At 37.1% G+C, this 24,986-nt stretch overlaps 1 pseudogene across 1 annotated transcript in view; it reads right to left on the bottom strand.

Moving 5' to 3' along the window:
• The window catches only part of LOC311617503 (small ribosomal subunit protein eS1-like), a 52,255-nt pseudogene extending 32,289 nt beyond the window's left edge, over positions 1-19,966 (bottom strand). Inside the window, exon 1 of the transcript in view lies at positions 19,716-19,966. The product of the transcript in view is annotated as a small ribosomal subunit protein eS1-like (transcript). The remainder of the gene's footprint in view (positions 1-19,715) is intronic.
• Between the last annotated feature and the right edge of the window lie 5,020 nt (positions 19,967-24,986).

The raw sequence follows: 24,986 nt of genomic DNA on the forward strand, positions 1-24,986 counted from the left end.
AAGTAATTTTAAAAATAATATAAAATGAACAAAACTTTTGTACAGATAAACAAAGTGATGCAAGTGGGTGAGACATCTTTAGACAGGGTTTCCTTTATTTGAAATATATGCATTCCTTAATATTGTTTTAATAAGTGTACTTTATTTAACGATAAGCAAGGAAAAGTGAACATTTTGACAGATAAGTGGTGACCACTATAAACCACTGTATTCACAGAATAAAGCTTATCAAATAATATCAGCTTTATTGAAACAGAGTAACTGTAACAGTTAGACTATGCTATTCATCAGTAAGAAAGCGTTTTCATTTTTGCCTACTCTGCAGCGAAGTGTTGGTTCCATATTCGTGGGGAGGAAATGATAGTTCAGCTGGCTTCAGTGTGGTGGTGGTTTCAATGTCGATCCCTTCAAAGCCTGTGCAGTACTATTCACTCACTACAGAGCTGTTAGCTCCATGGCCTATATGGACCACAGAGGTTTTCTGTTAGTTGAGTTCTCACAGTCTTAGTTTGCTGGCCAGGATCAGAGTCACGCAGGCACAGCTCCGGGAAAGGAGCCCAGGATTTTTATAAGTAACATTATGAGTTTTCTTTCCTGAATCCTCTGCAATTTCCCCAGTACTCTCTGGTTGTCTATGGGCTTCCATTTTTGGTCTTTACATGGCTGTGACAACATCTGGGGCCAAGACAAAATTGCAAAGAACAATGTCAAAGCTAATTCATTCCGCTGTTTGGGAGCCACAGCTGCACCAATGGGTAGGGATATTCTACTCTCTGATAATTTTGGTTCCTGGTGGGTCCCCTTGCTGGCAGGACTGCTGTAGTGCAGGATTCTGGGATCCAGGACCAGAGAATCTCTGGCAGAGCACTGTCCACTCTCTAGCGCCCACTTCCAGGTGTGAGGCTACATGGTGTTAGGCTGGAGAGAGTGGAGACAAAGAAAAGAGCTGAAAGCACCACTGGTTTCTTTTTTATTTTATTTTATTGTTTGAAGTATTACACATAGTAGTACATGTGTCTCCTTTTTTCCCCATTGACCTCCCTCTCTACCCCCTCTGCCCCCCAACCTCACCTACCCCCATCACATACTATTACCCGTCCCCCCCCCCCAGTGTCTTGTGTCCATTTATTATGCTTATATGCATGCATACAAGTCCTTTGGTTGATCTCTTACCGCTCCCCTTACCCCAACCCTTCCTTGCCTACCCGCTGTAGTTTGACACTCTGTTTGATGCTTCTTTGCCTCTGTATCTACTTTTGTTCATCCGTTTATAATGTTCCATGGGATTATTGATACTTCAAATTGCCATCTTCCCCAATTTACCTGTACTATTTAAATTTTAGAGGCCTCAGATGTCAAATCCAGGACTTCTGCATTCACAAGGAAAGACATTTTTGTAGTTGCATTCACAAGGAAAGACATGAAGGAGGGTGCCTACTCTGGACTTGGAACCCAAACAAATGCCTTTCAAGGAATACATTTACTAATAATCCTTGCAGTTAACACCTTTTCAAGTTCATCCCTTAGCTGTTCCTTGACTGTACAACTTAAATTAATAAAAATATTTACATATTGGTTAAATTTTTTTACTTTTTGTAAGAATATATTCATATTTATTTTGCACATTAAATTAGTGTCATGAGAATCAGTTTTCCTCAAGCTTTTCTTTGCTTAACCTCAGAAATGGTCCAGAACTAGTCATCTCTTAAGTGTGTCTGCTTGCAGTTCATTAATCACAATGTGCGGATCAAATCGATGACATTGGAAAGCTTTATTTTAAATCTAAAAAACGCTTTTGCATTTTAAAAAGCTTTAGGACAGACACTATTGGTCTAGATGTCAGAGAGTCTACTCTCTTCCTTACATAAGTCAATTAATTGCACCTGTACTAAATGTGAAACACGGGCAAAAGAAAGTTCTGAGAGTACAGAATGAACTAGCTAGAAATCTTTAAATAGGCACATGAATGTTGGAGTAACCTTGAGTGAGGGAGATGATTTACTGATTGGCATACACATATCAATCTGTACAGCCTGGACAGTGTGATATTCTCTTTGAGAACAAATTTAGACACTGTGGGCCATTGACTAGGGCCCAGGGGAGATGGTGTATCTGAACAGGCTGACTTAATTTCTTAAATTTAAACTTACTCTAAGGCCCAAATATTCATCTTGATATATGCATAACTAAAATAACATTGTTCATGAATAACAGGGGCTAAGAAGAGCTTGTATTTTTTCTATTCTAGATAGATATAGATATAGAACTTGACCACTTCTGACCATCTTCATGACTGCCTCCCTGGTCTAGGCCAATGCCATGTATTTATTGCCCTATCTTAGCAATAGCGTCCCAACTGACCACCCTGCTTTGTACCCGGCTCTGTACAGTCCAATATCAGCAGCAAATTCTTTTAGAACGTAAGTCAGGTCCTGTCAGTCCTCTGCTCATACCATCCAAAGGGATCCTTTCTTCACCAGAATAAAAGCTGAATACCAGTCTCTGCAATGATCAACACTACCCTACGCAGTTTGGACCAAAAATACTCTAACCCCACACATCATTTCCTACTAATGTTTTTCCTGCCCTTCCTCCTTCAGCCACATTGTCCTCAGCATTTGTCTGAACAGTTGGGACTGATCCTGTCTCAGGGTCTTTGTACTGGCTGTTCCCTCTGTGTTATCTTCCTCATTCCCACACCCACATGCGTCATTTTCTTCTCTGCTTCAAGTTGTTACTAAGGCCCTCCCTGACCCCTATTTCAATTGCAACTTTCCATTCCCTCTTCCCTCATTGTCTCCTTTTTCTGCTTTATTTTTCTATAGTTCTTACCAGTCTCCCTTATACTATGTGTTATTGTATTGCTATATTATATACATGTATTTATAACAGATTTAGGTATATCTATTGTGTTTCCCTTTCCCAGATGAAAGCTGATAAGGGCACACAATAATGCCTCGTTTGCTTACTGCTGCTATATCCCCAAAGCCTATCATAAATTAAAAAAAAAAGATATATATATTTTTTTACTGATTTCAGAGAAGAAGGAAGAGGGAGAGAGATAGAAACATCAATGATGAAAGAGAATCCTTGATCAGCTGCCTCCTGCATGCCCCCCTACTGGAGACTGAGCCCACAACCCAGGCATGTGTCTTTCCTGGAAATTGAACCATGACCCCCTGGTTCATAGGTCAACACTCAACCACCAAGCCAGGCCAGCTGGGCATACATTTTTGATAACTATTGATTGAGTTAATAGGTACATTTTAAACAGGTATTTATAGTCATGAAGGTATTATGCTTGCTAAACATGGACATCAGAAAGCCCAGCACTGATTCTGACAGTTTTCCAATAATGATGGATTTCTAGTCAAGAATACTGGTATTAGTAAAGGTCTTCGAATAAGAAAGTGGAGTCCTAGCTCTTCATGAACTTGCTTTGCAATACAAGGGAGTCTGACTGTAATTATATGGAACCACTGGGGTTCATCTCTGGCACATTTCTCATCTTTGTCTTTCCAGGCTTCTGGTAATTGCCCTAGTTTCTCTTAGGTGCTCTTAGCTGCTTTATTACAGTAAGTTCATAACTGATCTTCCTATCTTTCTTATCCCCCAGTCTATGATACCCATCGCTTTTTAAGTAATCTTCATAAAAGATGGCTCCAATTTTGTTCGTCCCCCTGCTGATTATTTTATAGCATTCAAGGCCTTTCATAGACTGTCACTTTTGCCTTAACTATTAGAAGTTATTTCTCATTTAAATATATTTTCTTCTGTACAATTTTAATTACTTTACTTTCTAAATCACCCTGATATTTTCCGTCTTCTCAGTTTTGTTCAGCATTTTTTCCATAATCCTTAGTTTGCAACCTCACCCAAGTCATTTTAAATCATAAATGTGTATATGGAATGGAAATCTACGTGGATGTCATTAGGACCACAGCTCCAGTTGCCTTTAAGTTACATGGATTGTCTAACAGGAATTATCTAAAAATTATGCTTATTCCATTCAAGCTGTCTGTGCACTGTGATTGTTTCCATCTTCATAGTCCAGGGCCTTTTTAAATACCTCCACCCACATTCCACAAAGAGATGGGGGGATGAGGGGTGTGATGCCCCTCTGAGTATGCCCCTTCACCAGTAGTGGGCATTAATAGTTAACTGGTGCTAATCTGAACCAGCTCAGAATTTCCTCCAGCCAGGTTCTTAGAAAATCACACTTTCATTATACTCAGATATGTGGTTCAAAAGTTTATATACTCTTTTTATTTCCCTGGCTTCAGGTTAGAAGTTGTGACTCTGCCTTTAGTAAACTTATTGAGGACCTCAAAGGCTAAATAGAAAATTATAAAATAAAAATCTTATTGCAAAGATATTTTTGTCATGTATTTAGCCTACAGGATGGAATAATTGACTCCACCTGAGAGATTGAGAAAATGTTTTAACAGGGTCCTGCCTCCTTTCTTCCCTTTTCTCTCTCTCTCTCTCTTATCTGTTCTTCATGTATGTCTAAATGAAAAACTGGGAACAGGGTGGATAAGCAGAGCATATGGCCTTAAAAATTTATGAATTAGCTTATAAGAAATAATTTCAGTGATAAATCAATAAGGAGGAATTTTAGGTATATGTGTAGAGATGTGAAGGTGAAATTAAGAAGTTAAAATGGAGGTTGGGGTTTTATTATAAGGCATGAATAAAAATTAAATTGGCCATTGTTATGAAAATGGAAATTTGCAAACAACCTGAAAATCATTTATAGGGCAAAAATAATATGTAATGCACATATAGTCAAATACATATGGTCAAATTATGGGTCATACAATAAGTAGCAGAAATATCCTATAACAGCCTGGGTGGTTAACTATAAGAATAGCAACAGTTATTTAACATGATGATTGGATTAAGAGCAAAAAGGAAGTGAGACAAAGTGTGGCATGGGGGGAAAATCTCTAGGTCTAAGTTTCTATTGGGTCTCCCTGTATACAATAGCAATTAGGGTTCCAAGGCCTGGCTCACAGGGCCATTGGCAAGATGAAATGAGATAATACCCATGAAAGCGTTTTGAAAAACTCCTATACTTTCTATAGATTAAGGTATTAGTAGCAACTAAAAAGACAGGGCACTTGCCATATTAAAAGGTATTAGAAAGAGGAAGTATTAATTTTCAAAATTAAATTTAAGACCACGTACAGTTATCCAGTTTTTAGTTTGTTAAGATGAATTCTAAGCTTGGATGAATTTGGTGTAAATCTCTAAAAGGCTAAAGGGTTGGGCTACTACTCCTTGACCCCAGATCGCCTAATGGGGCTCATACTGTGAGCCCAGATCAGACTCCTCTCTGTGAAGTCAGTGGGGAAAGGTTAGCATGATTGTGGGTGTTAACAATCCAGCTCCGGGAAAGTATTATTAAGGAATAATGTAATATTACTCCCTTTAAATGTACTATTGTTGGAGTATTTATTTTGCCATTTCTAATTTTGAACACTTTGTTCTCTTGGTTTCTTTGTGTTACTATTTATTTTATTGGGATAATAATGTAGAATCAAATATATAAAATAAATCAAATCAAAGTGATAATAAATAAATTAAGTAGACACCAAAATAGAACCAATCAACTTTGTTGTTTTTATTCTACCATTTTTATATTTTATTAATTATAATTATTTTTCATTATTTCTTTCTAGATTTTATTTTTTTATTTAAAAATCTTAATTTGAGCATTTCCTTTTTTCAATAACATTTCTTTAATGTTGAAGGCATTCTTGAAGATATCTTTTGATATTTTTTTGTTTTTTGCATTGCTTTCTAGTAACTGCAATTTTAGGTTTTTATTTATTATTTGACACAAAGCATATTTAGGATCATGTTTCTTAATTTTCAATGAGTCATGTGTTTGAGGTTAAATTTATTTTGTATTTCTACATTTTGAAATATAACTATGAGCTATGGCTTTATATTTTCAATTTTAGTAGTTATTTATACTAAATACATAATTTCTAATTTGGTATATTTTCATGACAAACCAAAAGTATGTTCTTTATTTCATAGATTCATTAAATATAATTTGGTGATCATATTTTTTCAGTCCTACCAAGTCCTTCTTTATTTTTAGCTGTTAGCTGTTAGTTCTGTCAGATTTTGGAATATTTACTAAAATGTTTTTATTTCATATTTATCATATTCTATTACATCTGTAATAGTTTTGGTTTAATATACTTTATTATAGTGTTTATATTCTTCTTAAGTTGAGCATTTTACCATTATAGAATTTTCCTGTTTACCGTATTTAAGAGTTTTTATCTAATATTGGTTTATTTGGTTATTTTCTTTTCCTCATTATACTTTATAGCTTTGCGAAAAAAAAATATATAGAGAGATATATATTTTTTTTCTCTCCTTTCTGCCTGCAATGTTTTGTCCATCATGTTTCAGCTCAGATTCTCAGGTCTCAACCATGACCTTCATTTATCTCTATAGTATTTTAATTCTAAAACAATGTTTTAATTTTCAAAAAGTATTTTATGCTGTAATTGATCAATGCTATTTCTATTCTTTTAATTTTTATTCAAGCTGTGGGCTGTCTCTTCATACCCTTATATTTATTTGGAATGGCCTCAGATGGCTTTGTCTCTCTGCTTCCCTACCATGAGCTTCAGTGGGACTCATACTTAGGTGCTAAACACTTAGGTAAAGGCAGGACCAGCATCTCTCCTGGGAGCCAGCTGCCCACAGACCTCAGGCCATTGTTTCCTGGTCAGGGCCTCAGCTGCCACAGCTGTCAAACCCGAACCCTCCGGATTCTGGAAGAATCTGCTGGCCTTTTCAGCTCTCTGCAGTGCTCCTGAAGCCAGATTGCCCCGAAGATAATCATGGGTATTTAGCTGCTTTTTTATTCAGGACAAGATTGCAATTTATAATCAGTTTTGCAAAGGAATTAAAGTCCAAGTCAAACCCAGCTGTTGTTCTCCTCCCTAAGCCTGCACACCAGCATTGCTTACCAAGTTGGCAAACCAGAGGAGATGCTCTATATCTAATCATTCATCCAAAACAGGCACTTTTTCTAGTTTCCCAAAGGCAAAGTATAGATGAGTATAGATGGGTAGAAGCCTGCCTTCTGGAGTCCACAGATTACCAAAAATCAACCTCAATCTCTCTCTCTCTCTCTCTCTCTCTCTCTCTCTCTCTCTCTCTCTCTCTCTCTCTCTCTCTCCCTCTCCTCCTTTCCCCTCCCTCCCTCCCTCCCTCCCTCCCTCAAGCTCATACTAATCCTTACTGCAGAATTTAAAATGCAAATCATCTGGCTCATTTTGGGGTCTGAATTGGGAGAAAAGAAGTGGAAATCCTTTACTAGTTCTTGCCATCCTGGATTCTTACAAGTCCAAATGTCTCATGTGAAACCTTCACACCACCTCCTTTAGAACTCAGAGGCAGCTTAGCTTAGTAGACAGAAATAACTAATTTTTAAATTAGGGTTGAGTATATATGGGCAACATGGACCCATTAGGGTGCCCTTTTCCTAGAGTCCCATGGACTCTCTCTGGATTTTAAAGTCTCAAAGCCTATCTCTTTAAGTATCATTACGGCAGCATAAACCAAGTAACACACATTACTTAAACCCAAAACAGCTGCCATTCACTTCCCCAGCCCTCTCTTGCACATCTCTTCTGTTTTGTTTTGTTTTCCTACTGAGCCAGCCCCTTTGGCCTTTTATTGGTGCCTCAAGTATTCCCACTTTCTCATGTCAGTCCTAAGGCTCTTCACCTATGTGCTCTTTATTCATGTTAATTCCTACTCATTGTGTCAACCTCAGAGCAGGAGACTCCTGTCAGGCAGGCTTTCCTGAACTCCGCCAGGTAAAGCCTTAGGGAGCCAGCTGCCCACACCCGTGAGAGCCTGTGCAGCACCTGGAATGGTATTGAAACAGCAGGAGCAATGGGATTTGTTGTATGAACAAAAACAAGCTGCCAAATCCTTATTTTTCTACTATAATTCTGAAACCAACTTAAAAGAAATAGGATGAAAGCTTGACATATATTTTGTATGGGTCTTTCAAGAACCCTTAAGTGACCTCAGACATAGCTCTACTTATGATGCTACCCAATGTTCTTGAAAATGTCAGCCATGATTTTGTGGCTGGGCGGCCTATGTTCAAACCTTGGCTCTGTGCCCTACTAGATGTACAGTGGTGAGCAAGGGACCATCTTTATGTATCTCAGCTTTCTCACCTGTGGAATGGAGGCAGTGATATTTTTTACCTCATTGGCAATGTGGTGTAAATTTAATGTGTTTATACATGTAAAGTTCTTAGAACATCACTTGGCTTATAATAAGTTCTCAATGAAATGAGCTCCCATGACTGGAGTTTGGCTGATGCAGATATCATTTCTATACTGTGGGACCTTTGTAAAAGTTACTTACTCTCATTGGGTTTTGGTGTTCATAGAAAAACATCCTATCTAATAAAGATGGAATATGCAAATTGACTGTCACTCTGCCACAAAGATGGCGGTGCTCATAGCCACACGATGGTGGTGCCCAGTTCTCTCAGTCCCGCTGGAGTCCCCCAGTCCCAGGGGGGCGGCAGCTGAGAGCAGCCAGCATGAGCAGCCTGGCAGAATGCTTGCTTTGTTGCTGTGGTGACAAGGCAAGTGTTCCACACCAGCCACAGAGGGCTTCTGGCCAGGGAGGAGAGTTGAGGGCATGAGGCTGGTTGGGGAGGGCAGTTAGGGGCCATGAGGCTGGCATGGGGGACATTCGGGAGCGAGCGGACCAGCATGTAGAATGGATAGGGACGATCAAGTAGGCAGGCAGATGAGCAGCTAGGAGCCAGTGGTCCTGGATTGCAAGAGGGATGTCTGACTGCCAGGTTAGGTCCGATCCAATGGGGACATCCCCCCACAGTCGGACATCCCACTAGGGGGTCCCAGATTGCAAAGGGTGTAGGCCAGGCTGAGAGACACACCCCCATGCACAAATTTTGTGCACTGGACCACTAGTTAAATAACAATATAGGCACACAGGCATATAGACAACGGTTTTTCTTGTTGACTTTTTCTTTGTAGGTTCCAGTTTTAAAAAGGCATGGCAGGATACATTCATTGTTAACTTTAGAAGAAAGATATAAAAGACACTTCTATTTCAAATAAAAGAAAAGTTACTTATGAAAAGTTAGATTCTCCAACACATTGATGCCCACCGTGATTGTCTCTCTAGCTGCCAAAGGCTAGAATTTTGGGAACCTCTATCCCAGAGAAGCTGTAAACACTGGCCAGAGAGAATTGAATACAGAGATCCCTGGGTTACATTCTGCTGCATTAGCATCAATTTCACCATATCTTTTCAGAGAAATGTGAGGATTAGATGTATTATTAAGTTTTTTCCCCCAATTATTATTATTATTGCTTGCACAGTTCACAGGAATGTATTTTGTTCCTCTTTTTTTCATTTAATTGCTTTTGAAGTCACTTATTTTAGAAAGTTATATCTGAGTAATTCTGCTTAAATTACTATCTTTTCTTTATCATATAAATTCTTCTCAATTTTATCCTCTGTGTATTTTACCTCACCAATTAGGCAAAACTTCATGAAACTACTATACACACTTTTTCCACTGGTGTCTATTAAGCAGAGGTTTTAGAATCAAGACTTTTAGAAACAGGCAAAGAAAATGAAAGCATTTGCCATGTTTTCTGTGCACATTTGCACTGTGAAATCACTTGCAACAGACTCACACACTAATTAGCAGATCTTTATTTTGTTCCGTTTCTGGCCAAGTCAATGTGACAGGATATGGGAAGCCATACCAATTAACAGGCCCCAGCAAGCTCCCCATTTGACAAACATTTAATAAGCAATAAAACGGGAACTTGGAAGTTCTGAAAGTCACTAATGAAAAAAGAGAGAGAAAGGAGCTCCATTGCTTATCTGGAATACAGAAGAAACTCAATTAAGCTAACAAGATACAAGCTGTAAATATTTTTATTCCAGAGTCGAGCTGACTTTTTAGTTTAGCAAGCAATTTTGAGAGGTCATCTTGTCCTTCCTTCCCATCCCAGTTTACATTAAAGCCTGCTCTCTTTCTGAATGGGATGGCTGTGGAGGAAGAGGAGATTTCTGTTTAAAATGCTAATGAAGATATGATTTTTCAAGACCTACTTTCAAATTTTTATAAACTTCTTATGATCATCTTTGAACAATCTCAAGGGCTAATTATGTCAGTGTTTCTCCTCGACTTCTTCCTAGTAGATCTGTGTGCACCTGATTCTTTAAAAACAAACAAACAAACAAACATATTTTATTGACTTTTTACAGAGAGGAAGGGAGAGGAATAGAGAGTTAAAAACATCGATGAGAGAGAAACATCGATCAGCTGCCTCCTGCACACTCCCTACTGGGGATGTGCCTGCAACCAAGGTAGATGACCTTGACCTGAATTGAACCTGGAACCGCTGAGTCCGAAGGCCAATGCTCTATCCACAGAGCCAAACAGGTTAGGGTAGTGTATCTGATTCTTATGCTCTTCCAGGCAGCTTACTTAATAAAATGGAAGCACGCCATCTATATATTCTCTCAAGGTATTTATTTCCTTATGAACAAGCCCTTCCTATTGTTGCTTTATCATCAATGTAAAGGTTCCATGTTTCTAAAGTCAATAACATTTTTAAATGTCATCAAGACCTTTATGACTTAAATATTAATATCTGTATTTGGAAGAATTTTTAGCTTACATTTTATCTACATCTAATTGTATTTATAACTGGTATCCATTTAAAAATTATAGAAAATGTGAACTGATAAGACAAATAAAGCAGAACCTCATTATTCAAATTAAAATGTACTTTCTATCAAATGAAGGCACTAGCACTTTTATTGCAATGTTTTAGTCTATCTTAGATATAGTTCAATTTATTTCAAAAAAAATTTCAACAATATTGACACCTTGTAACTTAATTCAAATATAATCATAATATTTTTAATTGCCCCAAACAAGGTTAAAAACAGTAATTCAAGATTAAGAATAATGAGTGTGTGATTTTTAAACAAAATTTAAAAGCAAATTTTCAAACATTTGTTATGTACTATTCAACTTCATGTGATGGGATTAAAAAATAAACTTATTAAACAGAATCTAAGTTAGGTTTCTTAGTAAGCATTAGAAAGGCATTTAAGAAAATAATTCAGAGGTAGCATGTGGGAGCCCTGAGATTTGGCTCAAAGTAATGAATTTTTGTTTTTCTATTGAATTGGTTTATAGTTATCTATTCTTTGAAAGCTCCTTATGTTTTATAAAGTATATATTGTAAACAGGTTCTGTAACATTCAAAGAAAGGTCTTAATATTGTAATTAGCAACATTATTAACAAGAACAGCAAGACTATGAATGCCTACTTTAATACAGGACAATAAATTAACAGTTGACATATTTTAATCTTTAGGCAGTGTCTTCCTTCAGACACCTTTTATATGGCACATAGTGTTCTTGTAGTCTTCTTATGGAAATCCATTTATGCTTTTTATTGATTTTCCAGGTGCAAAACTGATCTCAAATTCATTAATGTTAATATGAGAGCAGCAAGCTGGCTGAAAATCAAAGCAGTATTACAATTTGAAGGCAGGAAATTCCCTTAACAGTGAATTGGGAATATTCCCAGAGTGAAAGACTCCTAATTAAACATTATTCTTTGGTAGAGAATGTCTTCATTTACTTCAATAAATTTATGGTAATCACTAAAACTGCAAGAGAGTGTCTACTCAGGGCAGTTTTAGGAGTTTGCAAGGGGGAAGTTTAGAAATATGAATGCATCTTTCTGTACCTCAAAAACAATTATATCTTGTGGTACATTAAGATTTTTTTCACTTACTTTTTTTTATTGCTTTCTACTTCTGATTCTGCTATATACTGATCTCTAATAGATTTAGTCTTATGTTTACTAATGTCAGATATAAAATAAATTCCTTGTGCATAGGGAGGCATTAATGTCAGAAAGGAAAAAAAAAAAAAAATAAAACAGAAAAGAAGAGAGAGAGAAAGGAGTCCTAAGATATTCCCTTTTTTCTATGATGCCGTCTCAGGTACAATGACCACACAGCCATCTAAAGGGTTATGTTGTGGTGGTGGTAAGCTTGCTATCCACTGTGGCCAAAGTCACTAATACTGTATGAGGCAGCATGGAGAAAGCCCCCAAGCTATAGAGAGGGTTTTCTTATCAAAATGTTCACCATAAAGCAAATTTGGGTATTTCGTAGCTATTTTAATAATGATGCTGCTGCAAAGTTCTCCATAGACACTATTTATCTCTGAAATAAGTTTTGTATAGTCAGTGACAGTTATACTGCATCAGTGACTGAGCATGAACTTCTGGCTAATATGATATATATATTCTGTTTACGACAGTGGTACTCAACCTTTCTTATGCCGCGACCCTTTAATACAGTTCTGATGGTCTTAGGCAACCCTGATAGTGGTTCTCAACCTGTGAGTTGCAACCCAGAGGTTGGGAAACACTGCTGTAGAGCCTAAGACCATTGGAAAACACAGATATTTACATTACAATTCATTAACACTAGCAAAATTACAGTTATGAAGTAGCAATGAAAATAATTTTATGGTTGGAGGTCACCACAACCTGAGGAACTGTGTTAAAGGGTGGCAGCATTAGGAAGGTTTAGGGTAAAACTGTATTAACCAGTATAGAGGACCATATATGAGCATCCTGGAGTTTTCCATTTTCATTAGTACATTCATTTATTGCAGACAATCATCAAAAATTATGCTCTAATTCAGGTCTACTTTGGATAATTCACTTTTCCTTTCTTCCTTTTTTTAAAAAAAATCCTTACCACAGGATATTTTTTTTTCATTGATTTTTAGAGAGTGGAAAGGAGGGGAAGAGGTATATAAAGAAAAACATTGATGTGAGAGAGACACATTGAATGGTTGCTTCCTGCATTTTCCCTAACCAGGGTCAGAGAACAAGCCTGCAATAGATGTATGGGCCCTAGACCAGAATCAAACCCTGAACCCTCCAGTCTCTAAGCCGATGCTCTATCCACTGAGCCAAACCTGCTAGGGCTTTGCTTTTCATTTCAATTGAGATGAAAGAAAATTTAAATTGTCCTTACTAGAGACAGTTTATGTTATACAAAAGTTTACCAAGAACATTATATTGTCCTGGTTAACATGTAGTATTACATTTAAGCATTAAATAACCACTTAAAAGACAAATGTGAGCAATAGCTTCAAATCTCTGATTAACAAATGAAAATAAAGAGTTAAGAAAATGCTTTTGAACAATGAGTACTTACTACTAACTACGTTAGGTCATCTGAATTGAATTCCCAAATATTTCTCAAAGTTATTAATGACAAATGAAGAATAATTGCAAAGATAAAGGACCTTAAAATAAAATTTCTGAAAACATGCAATTTAATTCTTTACTTCAACTTTTTAAGTGAGCAGTCACTTATGTTAACTCAGTTATTTTAACTCAAGGTGGTTACATGTCTGGGATTTGACATTTAAATTATGAGTAATCATAGCTACAAATTTGTAGGCAAGGTTTACTGAGCATGGGTGAGATACCCAATGTGTGCGCACGCATACGCATACACACACACACACACACACACACACACACACACACAATGAATAGTTTTAAAAGAGGAATTTTAAAGGTTAAATAACATCAAAGCATTACATACCAGAGGCAGAAAGGAAGACAGAAAGTTAAGTTTGTTTTCTAAGAAGATTGTGCTGAGCTTCTGAAATATTTGAGCAAATACGCAAACATTTTCTAGTTCATTTAAAGAGTTAAAAATTTTAAAGTGAAGACACATATCTTTACCAAGTTCTGTTAAAAGACTTTAGAGCAGGGTTTGATTTAAAGTTCTAGGGTGATTATTTTCATGGAGTACATATGCACAATAGTAGTAGAGGACATTGTGTTATATTTTTACCCAGGACTTTCAAAACTCTGTCCCCTAGACAAATACCTTGTTCCTCCAGGTCATGGTCAATTGACAAAATTCATGCCTAAGACACTGTCCCATAGAGTTGCTGTGAGGATTAAAGAACTTTTAAATCATTTTTTAAAATTAAAAATCCTTTATAAATGCAAGCTATAGTTATTTTTATACTTATATTATTTTACGCTTATATTATTCTTTGCTAGTTTATGGAAGACTCTTTTTTTTTAATGTAGGAGAAATATACTACTACTCAACCTCTCCTATAAGGTTGGCAGCCCTGAGAACTCTTTTCATGTAGCATGTTATGGAGGTATTCCTATATGGAAGACTCTTATTCTGTGTTTGACAACATGTAATTAAAAAAGATAAATTCATGAGCAAGCTTTCTATCTAGTAGCTAGACTTCCACAACTAGTCAGATAATTTTTATTTTTGTATTGTTTTGACATACAGAGAGAAGAGAGAGGGGAAGAATCAATGTGAGAGAGAAGCATCAATCTGCTGCCTCTGGTGCCCATCTTGATGGGGAATTGAACTCACAACCTGGGTATGTGTTGTGATCCGGAATCTTTTTGGTATATGGAATCATGCTCCAACTAACTGAGTTATCTGGCTGAGGCCTAGCCAGAGCCTGTTAAAAGTGTTCTTGAGGCATATTTTCTCTTACACATGAAAATTTGATGTATGAGCTAATAATCATTGTAAATTATAAAAAAAATATATATATATATTATATTTATTCATTAAATTTCTCAAAAATTAACTGGAGATCTTTCCAATTAATTAAATATCCATTAAATATGGAAGAAAATCCAATTTATAAGCTTTGTTGTGAAAAGGATAACAGTGTTTTTAAATAAAATGCATTTTCTCATTAAATAAAATCATGTAATATTTATGGCATGCTGTGAGTAATTATTATACTTCCTGTGAAATAACCATCAAACAAACCTTATACAGATATGTTAGTTTACTATATCTGCTGTAACGAAGTACCACACACTGAAAGACTTACACAATAGAAATTTGTTGTCTCACAATTCCTGAGACTCAACCCAGATCCAGGTGTCTGCAGGGTTGGTTCCTTTTGAGGCTGTGAGGAAGGATCTGTTTCATGCCTCTCCTCCAGCTTCTGGTGGTTTACTAACAATCTCTGATGCTCCTCGGCTGGTACAAGCATCACCCTGATCTCTGCCTTCATGTGCATGGCAGCCCTTTTCATGAGGCCCCTAGGCATGTTTGATCAAAGCCCACCCTAATGTGTCCCTCGATTGCTTCTGTGAAGACTCAATGTTCAAATAAGATCATATTCTGAGTTGCTGGGAGTTAAGACTTCAACATATGAATTTGTGGGGAAATGCCAGAAGCCAGTTTCAGCATGTCAGCAGGGCTGAGTCATCTGTAGATGGCTGAGGGCATTTCCCCAAACCTGAAAAGGATGCATAAAATAATTGCTTGCTGCCAGACAGCAGAGGGCATTTCAATCTGCATGTTATTGCCTCCCACTGGCCAAACACCTGAACAGCTATAGGCAATTCTTCCAATCTGACAGTGGATTCTGTATGCCAAACCCTGGCCTTTGATGCATATCTACTTTGCCTTAGGTCAATTTGTGTTAATAAAAAGCAAGGTGTCCTGAGACAAGGGAGAACTTAGTTCCTTTAGCTAAGTCTTCTCTGGCTCCCCCAAAATACCTTCCAAAATTATGTTTCATCTCTGGACTCTGATCAATTTACACACAGCACCTTCTCCAGATTTCTGAACCCTCTAGATGCTGGATTAAGACCCTCAGCATTAGGGAAACAACCTATAATAGCAGATCACTAGTTTAAGGAGAACTATGATCTTATGAAATATAACTAACAATAAAAATCATACAAAAATTGTCAAAATTTACTCTATAAAGTGAAAAAAAATAATAGGTTGGCAAGCACAGAAATTCTAGAAATGCTATTTTTTATCATTTTTATTTCTGAAACTAATTATTTAAGAAATATTTTTCAGCATTTGCTTTGTATGATGAACTGTTTTGGATACTCATCATTATCAGTGGCAAATTCAAAAATGTTTTTATTCTTATGGATCTTAGGATGTGGCAGAAAATGTTTGTAGTTCTAATTTTGAAACTTTGAAGTTTTGCATGAAATTGAAAAATAGGAAATAATTTTAATGGTCTTAAGCTATTGGTTCAAGATGCCAATTACCCAAGTATTTTACAACTATCACACAGGACTTTAGTATACATGCTGGTAAGAGAATTTTATTTTTTAGGATATTAAATAGTGAAGTCTGCACTTTAACAATTTAGTTTTAGGTTCAGCTATTCTTTATCTTTTATTTGTATGTATACTTTAACAATTTAGTTTTAGGTTCAGCTATTCTTTATCTTTTATATGTATGTCACTTTTTTTTTTCTTTGCAAGTTAAGATTGGGAAAAATAACGACTTTCCTATTATATCAGAAGCCATTGCATGATAATGTTTTATTGAAACTTACTCTCTGAACAGACTCTCAGGCATTTGCTCTTAAACCTGAAAAACAAATATGGAATGTGCTTTTAATTCCCTGGTGAAGTTTTTATAATATTTCCATTCCTGCCTTTATGGAGACTTCAGAGATGTATTTCACCTCTCAGGCAATGATGGAACTCTTAATATTTCCTTCTATTGCTAGAGCTGGGGCGAGATGAGGTGAACTAAGTTGGCTGCCTGGGGAAATAGCATCATAAAACATGGAGGCTCAGCTCATGTTCTAGTCCGTGGTATTTTGAAAGCCTCTATTATCATAGCACAGCATAGTTGTACTTAGCACACTATTGAAATTCATAGACACAAAGGCAAGAAAGTAGAAAACAGTCAATGGGGGAATAAGGTTGCTTTTCATTTTATATCTCAGCCTTACCTATATTTAAATATCGCTTCCTTTTTTTTTTTTTCCATTTCTTAATCTTCATACAAATGTTTTGAATGACAGAACAATTAGAAGGAAACCAGATTGCAGTATCTATATCTGTCACTATAACTACACCCTGGCAGACATAAATTCCCTCTGATTTTTGCTGCAGTGTATTATCTGAGAAGTACCAGTAAGCTGAATCTTAACCCAGTGTTTTTCCATGTAGCAGTGCATTGGAAGGAATGCCTTCATCCTATCTGTAGGGTGCATTTTTTCCCGACTGTATGGTAGCTTTTTAATGGATAAAATTCTACTTAGTTTGTTACAGAAAGTTAGCATATATATATTAAAACACCACACACACACACACACACACACACACACACACACACACAATGTGCGATGGCTGACACAGGCAACTGTGCAGCACAGTGGACTGTGTGAAATGGACTTCGGAGTATCCAGTTAATTTCGGAGAAAATGAAGACCAGTGTCCAGGGCTATGAAAATACCAGTGCTCTCCCTGGATCACCAGTCCCAGTCCAATTTCCAAAGGCAGTTGCTCCATTGGCTGTTGTTGCTTCCATGATGCCAAAGTATATTTCTCTCAGCTTTTATACCTATTATTGTGACAGCCCTGCAAATTGAGTTAAATCAAATATTCTGGTACACACAGATGATTCTTAATCCACTGGCACCAAAATTAAGCTGAGCATTTTTATATGAACTATACTGGTAAATATGAACTCAGAAATATGTGGCTTCAGGAAGTAACACAAGTTGACTTTGTGTGTGGGTTCCTTAATTCGCTGATTTAAATTTGTCCTAGGTTTTAAGGAAAACTCCATCTTCCTCATCATGACATAAATTAAGGCTGGCTTGTTTTAGCTGTTGAGGGGATAAAGGTGGGTACATTCAGACATGGCAAAACAACGGGTATGAAAACTGCTCATCAGACATCAGTGTACATAATGAACGTCTTTGACCCTGCCAGTTGCATGCCCATAACTAAAGAGCTTTTCTCATTCATCCAATTAAGAAGATAACAACTGTTCATAATTATAGTTATATCTGATGCATCATCAGCCCCTTTCTTCTTTAGTTGAAAATATGTGTTATCTTGATGTCTCTCTGTTGCTTTGAATTGAATGAGCGCTTATGTTTTAGCCTTAATCGGTATTTCCTATTTCCTACCCCTTCCCAGGAAAGGCAAATAGAATTTCCAGGCACTTTATCTTGCTGCCGAGGTCTCAACTATCAGCTGCAGCAGGAACATTAGAGCTCTGTAAATTGGTGCAGATGGCCACAGCCCTGATTCTGCCACTTCATTCAGCAGAGCGCTGCAGTCTGGGGCTGGAACGCAGATGTCAGACCAGAGGCTTGGTTGATATTTGCTAGTGTTGCTCTCAACCTCTCTCTCTCTCTCTCTCTCTCTCTCTCTCTCTCTCTCTCTCTCTCTCTCTCTCTCTCTCTCTCATCTTCCTGTTTTTCATGGATCGTTTCATGAGTTTACTACCAAGAATTTAGATGCTTGGAGACAAAGATATGGGGCATATATTCAACAATGGTTTTTAAATATGCATTGATTTCTATATTACTTATTTTTTTACCCCAGAATATTCTAGATACAATAAAAAATAAATCTAGAACTTACAAATTGAAAAACACTGTTGAGGAGTAAAGAATGCAAGTTATAAAAGAAGCAGTCCCAATGATAAGGGAGAGATCCAGTAATTTGAAGATTAGGAGGTATATATTTTAAAAGAAGTGAAGTATTTCAAAAGATTGCTTAACATTTAGGAAATTCCTGCCTAATCTAGACACAGCTTTTGGTCAAATTATTTTTAAGCAAGACAAAGTGACAAAAACATTTTCTAAGGGAATAGAGGGGAGTTTAGTGCTAATATTCAAGTAATGCTTTCCACAATTTGAAAATAACTTTCACATGATAGTGTCAAAAATGTCATTTTCCCCCCTCAGCATTTGATTCAGAAAAAAAAAAAAAATCTCCCCTGGGCACTGTGACCTGTTTGAGTATAATAGAGCTAAGTGGGGGACAGGTTTTTTCATAGAAACGACTGACAAAGAGGTATTAGCTGTAACCAAATCATCAAAAGTAAGCTCTAAAGATGTGGAAATGTGGGCTGGGAGTTAATCACCTGCAGACTTTCATAATTCTACTGAAAGCTTTTTGAATAAATTCCATGTAGATCATTCAATCCAATGCTGCTCTCAAATACAGCAACATGAAGAGCGTGCTTCACATTCTCTTGCCAACCAGACAGCAGAGATGAAATCATATCAATTTGTACAAGATTCTGTCTCATTGTCTCTGTGGCTCCAGCCCAAGCAAAGGAACAAATTCTGCCTTCGAGTGTTTCCTGTAGGGTGTAAGAGGCAGATCTATGTGAAAATTCTAAACACTTATGCTAAGCACTTTAGGTCAATAAGTCTAGGTTGTAACATTGATAATAAGTGAAATGTTTAGTCCAGGAAGTCTTCCTTAAAACCATTCATAGTATTTAATACTCTTTAAATATGTGATAAGATTATTTAAAATTTGGACTTGAAAATGTTATCACCTTCATATCAAAAAGAAATTGATTAGAAATATAGGTGCAAAATAAATAGAATATTTTTAGTTTAAAATTTGGTGTACTGCATTAAGGAGTTTCAGAGAAAATGAAGGGCAGCATTTTATGAAAAGGACCCATACGGATGAAATTTTGTTTGTTCCCAAGTCATGCTTGAAAAATCATACACCAAAACAGCCACATTTCCTGTGTTACTACAATTTCTAACAATAAATATTATATTTATTTTATAACTAGGGAAAGCTCGTTACATTTACCTGAATATTTGAGTTACAGCAATTACTTGAAAAAGAACAATTAGAGCATGTAGGTCTCTGAAACTGTTAAGGAGGTTCCCTCTTTGTCCACGTTGCCCTGGGAGAAGTCCAGTCTGGACTTGGGCAGGGCCAGGATCAAGGGCACTGCCCAGAATGTCTGTCCATGGTAAAGCACCTGCCAGTTCAGCACTGGGCTGGTTTAGCTCATGTATCCAGCTGCAGGCCATTGAGTATGGGGTCTGCATGGCCATGGGCCATGAGGCTGCTTAAGGCCACATGACCATGGAGAGAGCAGGTGAGCACAGAGGCGAGTGAAGGTCATGGAGCAAAGGAGCAGAAGAAGAAGTGAGAGAGAACTCTTCATCTGGGATGTTACCTTTCCAAGATTTTGTGCATTTGCAGTGGCTCCACCCTCTTAGCCAGTCCATTGTTCCCCAGGCTAGAGTGACAGACAAGCTCCTCTCCTGTGGCAATCTGACCTCCCTGTGCATATGCCCATCCCCGCCTTGGTTTGATCCCTTCCCTCACTGATCTGTTGGGAATGGATCCATGATTTCTGGGGAGGGTGAACCGGTAACTTCCTGTTAAAGCTGCTCAGATGATCAAGCTTACAATGCCTGGCCTCCTCCTGGCTCTCTTTCTGTTATTAATATTAAGTAGCTTATTGCAATGATAACAGAACCATATTGCACCGCAGCAGTAGTCACCTGGCACTGAGATGTGACAGCCTACATTAAGTGTAACCCCCTCAAAGCACAGTCCCTCTCAATCTTTATTTTTCTTACTTATACTTACTTTATGCATTTCATACTTGTATTATAACTATGTTTTTATTGTCTAATGCAGAAATCCTATGAGGAGCTTCTCATTAGGCATCTGTTCAAATACATTGACATCTCTAATTTTATGCCTTCTTCCTGATAGCTAAAATGTTTTCTTTTTAATCTTTACCTGAGAATATTTCTCCATTGATTTTTAGACAGAGTAGAGGAGGGGGAGAGAGAGAGACACATTGATGTGAGAGAGACATATAAATTGGTTACCACCAGCATGCCCGCTGAGCTGAGGTCTAGGGATGGAGCTTGCAACCAAGGTCTGTGCCCTTGACCTGGAATCAAACTCAAGAACCTTTAGTCTTCATGCCAAAGCTCCAACAACTGAGCAAAACTGTCCAGGGGAATATTTAGGTTTTTTTCAAAACTATAAAATATTTAGATATATTGAGCAGCTATAAATGTGTTCTCCTGATAATTTTTTTAAATGTTAGCACATTTCCATATTTGATTGATATATTTAAGTAAAATTTCACAGATACAGATATTCTACCCTGCCCAACAGACCATCTACTTTCGTATTTTTTTTTTACCTCTTCTCAGCAAGTGGTATATATGCTCCTTGTGCAAATCTTAATTTTATACTGTTTAAAAAATATATGTATAAATCTATAGCCAGATGTATTTTTTTAGGATGGGTTTACAATTTATATGAAGATTGGCTATAATTAGATTTCTGTATGATATCATTTGATAAAGTGGATCTCAACTGCATTGAATATGAAAAAAAATTACATAGTAATTTTATCCTTAAGTCTTATCTAATATGTTTAGAAAGACCTGATATTTTTGGAAAATAATGCAATTACATGTAAAAGAGGTGTGAGCCCTTGAACATACTTTACCTATACAAAGGTGGCTTCTTTCCAGGTATTGATATGTATCAGAGAGGAGAATTAAGAATATAAAAAATGATTTATTGTATTAAAATATGTGGGGAGTAGGCAGAATCATTGTTTTAAAGTCAGTGTTTCTCTTGATGCTTTCATTACATTTATAGAAAATTTTCCTCAAAAATATTTATTAAAATTATCTGGAGAAGGAAGGGGCAGATTAATACTTCCTTAGAGTATCTATGAAAAGCATTTATTCAAAATTATCTGAGAAAGGGAGAGAATATGTTTTAAAATAAAAATGGTATTACTCTACCCACTTCCACATATATATGTATGTCAAACATACCAACCCGAGTCACAATGCCCTCTTCGCTGGGTTAAATCACAACAGAAATTGTTCAAGAAAGAACGGAAGACTAAATGTTTATAACATCCTGATTGATCACTAAGGATACTTTCCCTTGTTTGGAGTTGGAAAATATTCTCATGGAAGTACAGCATGATGTGATCTGGGTTTGGTGAGTGATACATCTTTGTTTTGTAAGTGACATCAAAGCTATTAAGAAATCATAAGATTTCTCAAACAGGTGAAATTTAGAACACAATCCATATGAGAGCTGAAGACATAGACAATGATTGCCTTAAAGCAAATTATTTTTGTTTACATGGGTTTTTTTTTATTTTATTACTATTGGTTGGAAAGTCTAGTTATATACACCCAGGGTACTGTATATTTCTATATCCTGGCTTAGAGAATTTGATTAAAGGTGCCTGTCACTTTATGGGGCATTAATCTGTAGCATTGTGGTTCTTTTCCTTATAAGAATTGCTGAACATCCCACGCTCAGGTACATAAATACTGAATGATGGAGTGATTCAAAATTGGATTTTGCTGGGTAGCTGAGAGAAATACAAAGGTGCAGTTGTTGACATAGAAAAAAAATGGATTGAAATAACATACCATGAAATTGATGAGGCTATAGTGGAGGCTGGAAAGTTCTGAAAGATTGAGGGAACATGCAAGGAATAAAAAACTTGAGGTCCCTGTGCGGTGAAAGAAGAGGTCTTCTGTAGTGACTATAAGGAAGCCTCAAAGGAAGATAGCAGATAGTTGTTGTTTTTTTTTGTTTTTTTTGAAAGTGGCATTGTTTTTTAATTTAACTTTCCAGAAATGGACCAATGTAGAATTAGCAATAGTGCTTTGATGTGGCATTGAGATTGGGTGACTAAAGAGGAATGGAGGAAGTAACAGAGAGAGAGAAAATGAAACATTTAAGAAGCTAAATTAAAATGTAGTCCATTGGAGCATCTCTGAATAGTGGAACTGTGATAGAGAGAAACGGGAGCCAGAACTAAAATGTTATCTCTGAGAGAGAAGCAGTGACCAGAAGGTCAGTAGTGACAGGACAAGGTGGAGCTCAGTCTGGCCTCAGTGTTAAAGGTAGAAGATTTTAATATGAATGTGATGTGGGAAGAGCCTGAAAGAAACACTCAGGAGAACAGGATGCTGGCCATCTCTTTGAAGCATGAGTCATGCAGTATAAAAAGCATCCGCTCTGGGAGGCTCTTTAAAAACCAGTGGCCCCAGGAAGGGACCAGGATCCAGTTAGGGCCAAAAGGTGGGAGGGATTCTTAGTAGAGTGGTCAAGGTAAAATACTTTTTCTTTTTAACATTATTCTTTTAAATATATGACTTCTACAGCCAAAAGGGATGTTTTAGGAAATGTGGTAAAGAGTTTAGAAGAAATGAGAATTGGGACAGGGAGAAGGAAGTATAGATTAGCTTGAGGACAAAAAAATCAGGAAAAGACAAATGACTGGGGAGGTTTATATACTTTTTTAATTTAATTTCATTTTTATTGATTTTATTTTAGCGAGTGAGGAAGGGAGGGTGGGAGAGGGAGAAAGAGAGACGAGAGAAACATCAATTCGTTGCTTCCTGTACATACCCTGGCTGGGAATTGAATGGAACCCACAGGACAATGCTCCACCCATTGAGCAACACCAGCCAGTGTGAAAGTTTATATTTCAGACCATGATCAAGACCTGCTGGGTTTAGCCGAAACCGGTTTGCCTCGGTGGTAGAGCGTCGGTCTGCGGACTGAAAGGTCCCTGGTTCGATTCCGGTCAAGGGCATGAACTTGGTTGCGGGCACATTCCCTGTACGAGGGTGTGCAAGAGGCAGCTGGTCGATGTTTCTCTCTCATCGACGTTTCTAGCTCTCTATCTCTCTCCTTTCCTCTCTGTAAAAAATCAATAAAAATATATATAAAAAAAAAAAACCTGCTGGGTTTAGTAACTGGACAGATGGCTAATAGCAGTCACCTCAGACATACACCTGTAGCGTGTGGTGGCAGTCTTATTTCTAGGTGCTCGGGGCTGAGAGCTTGAGGTTAGTCATGCTGCTGGCCGTGCGGTTGATCTGGGGAATATCTTCTGTGATGGGGGGGTTTTGATACCAGTAGTAGCATTACAGAAAGCCTGGTACTCAGCTTCCTAGTGTGGACACTGAGGTGGGCCAAGCATTATCCAGAAGGCTCAGCTTCTCCTTTGTCAGTGAAGAAATGCAGTTGCCAATGAATGCAGTGAGTCTCTAGATTGGCTCCAGAGAGTCTCCATCAGTGGTTCTCGACCTTTCTAATGCCACGACCCTTTAATACAGCTCCTCATGTTGTGGTGACCCCCCCCCCCCAGCCATAAATTTATTTTCATTGCTACTCCATAACTGTAATTTTGCTGCTGTTAATGAATCGTAATGTAAATATCTGTGTTTTCCGATGGTCTTAGGCTCTACAGCAGCAGTTCTCAACCTGTGTCCTTAGTTTATCAAACGATTTGTAGTATTTTTAAATGTGCTTTAATAGCACTTTTGAATGAAATGCATGTAACAAAAGATAGAAAGTTGTGAGAGACTCAAATGGAATCTACCACCCTCTGTAAAGGTTTTATTATTTTTAGGAAGAAGGGGAAAATGTAAAAGATTGAGTAGGCCTCAGGGAACTTTAACTCGCATGTCCAATACTCACTGACTTTGGCTGTTTTATGGGGGGTCACATTTTATTTTTGTACAGACAAACTGTTCAACAATATATGCAATGCATTGGAAGAAAAAGCATTTTTCTGCATTTATCATGCTCCTTCTACCCCCTGCTCAGTGATGTGTTCATTTCTTTTTTCAGCTTAGAGCAAGACAAAAGTTCAATGAGAAAATACAGTCCATACTTCTTACCATGAGTCAGAGATTTCATACAAAATTTCCCTAGCTAGAAATCTTAACTCATTCTTCAACCTACAAGAAAAAAGGCTTCACAGCACTTTAACACATCCTTTATAGATTTTTTTTTTTATTTAACTGCTTGTAGTGAAAATAAAATAATCCTGAATAGTAAATCCTCTGTATTTTATTAATACTAAAGCATTCTATAATGGAGTTTTCCTTTGTTCAGTTGGTCACTTTGATTCTCATTATCCCCACCCTTTTAACCATGTGTATATAGTGATATTTTTTTTTCCACTTGTGTCTCTGGTTCCAAAGGTTAGTTTTGTAATAGAGAGATGCACAAACAGATGGTGTTCTCAAGTAACCAGTGTGATTTTCACTT

The sequence above is a fragment of the Pipistrellus hanaki genome (genome assembly GCF_964339955.1).
Source record: "Pipistrellus hanaki genome assembly, chromosome: 2".
Classification (NCBI taxonomy): domain Eukaryota; kingdom Metazoa; phylum Chordata; class Mammalia; order Chiroptera; family Vespertilionidae; genus Pipistrellus; species Pipistrellus hanaki.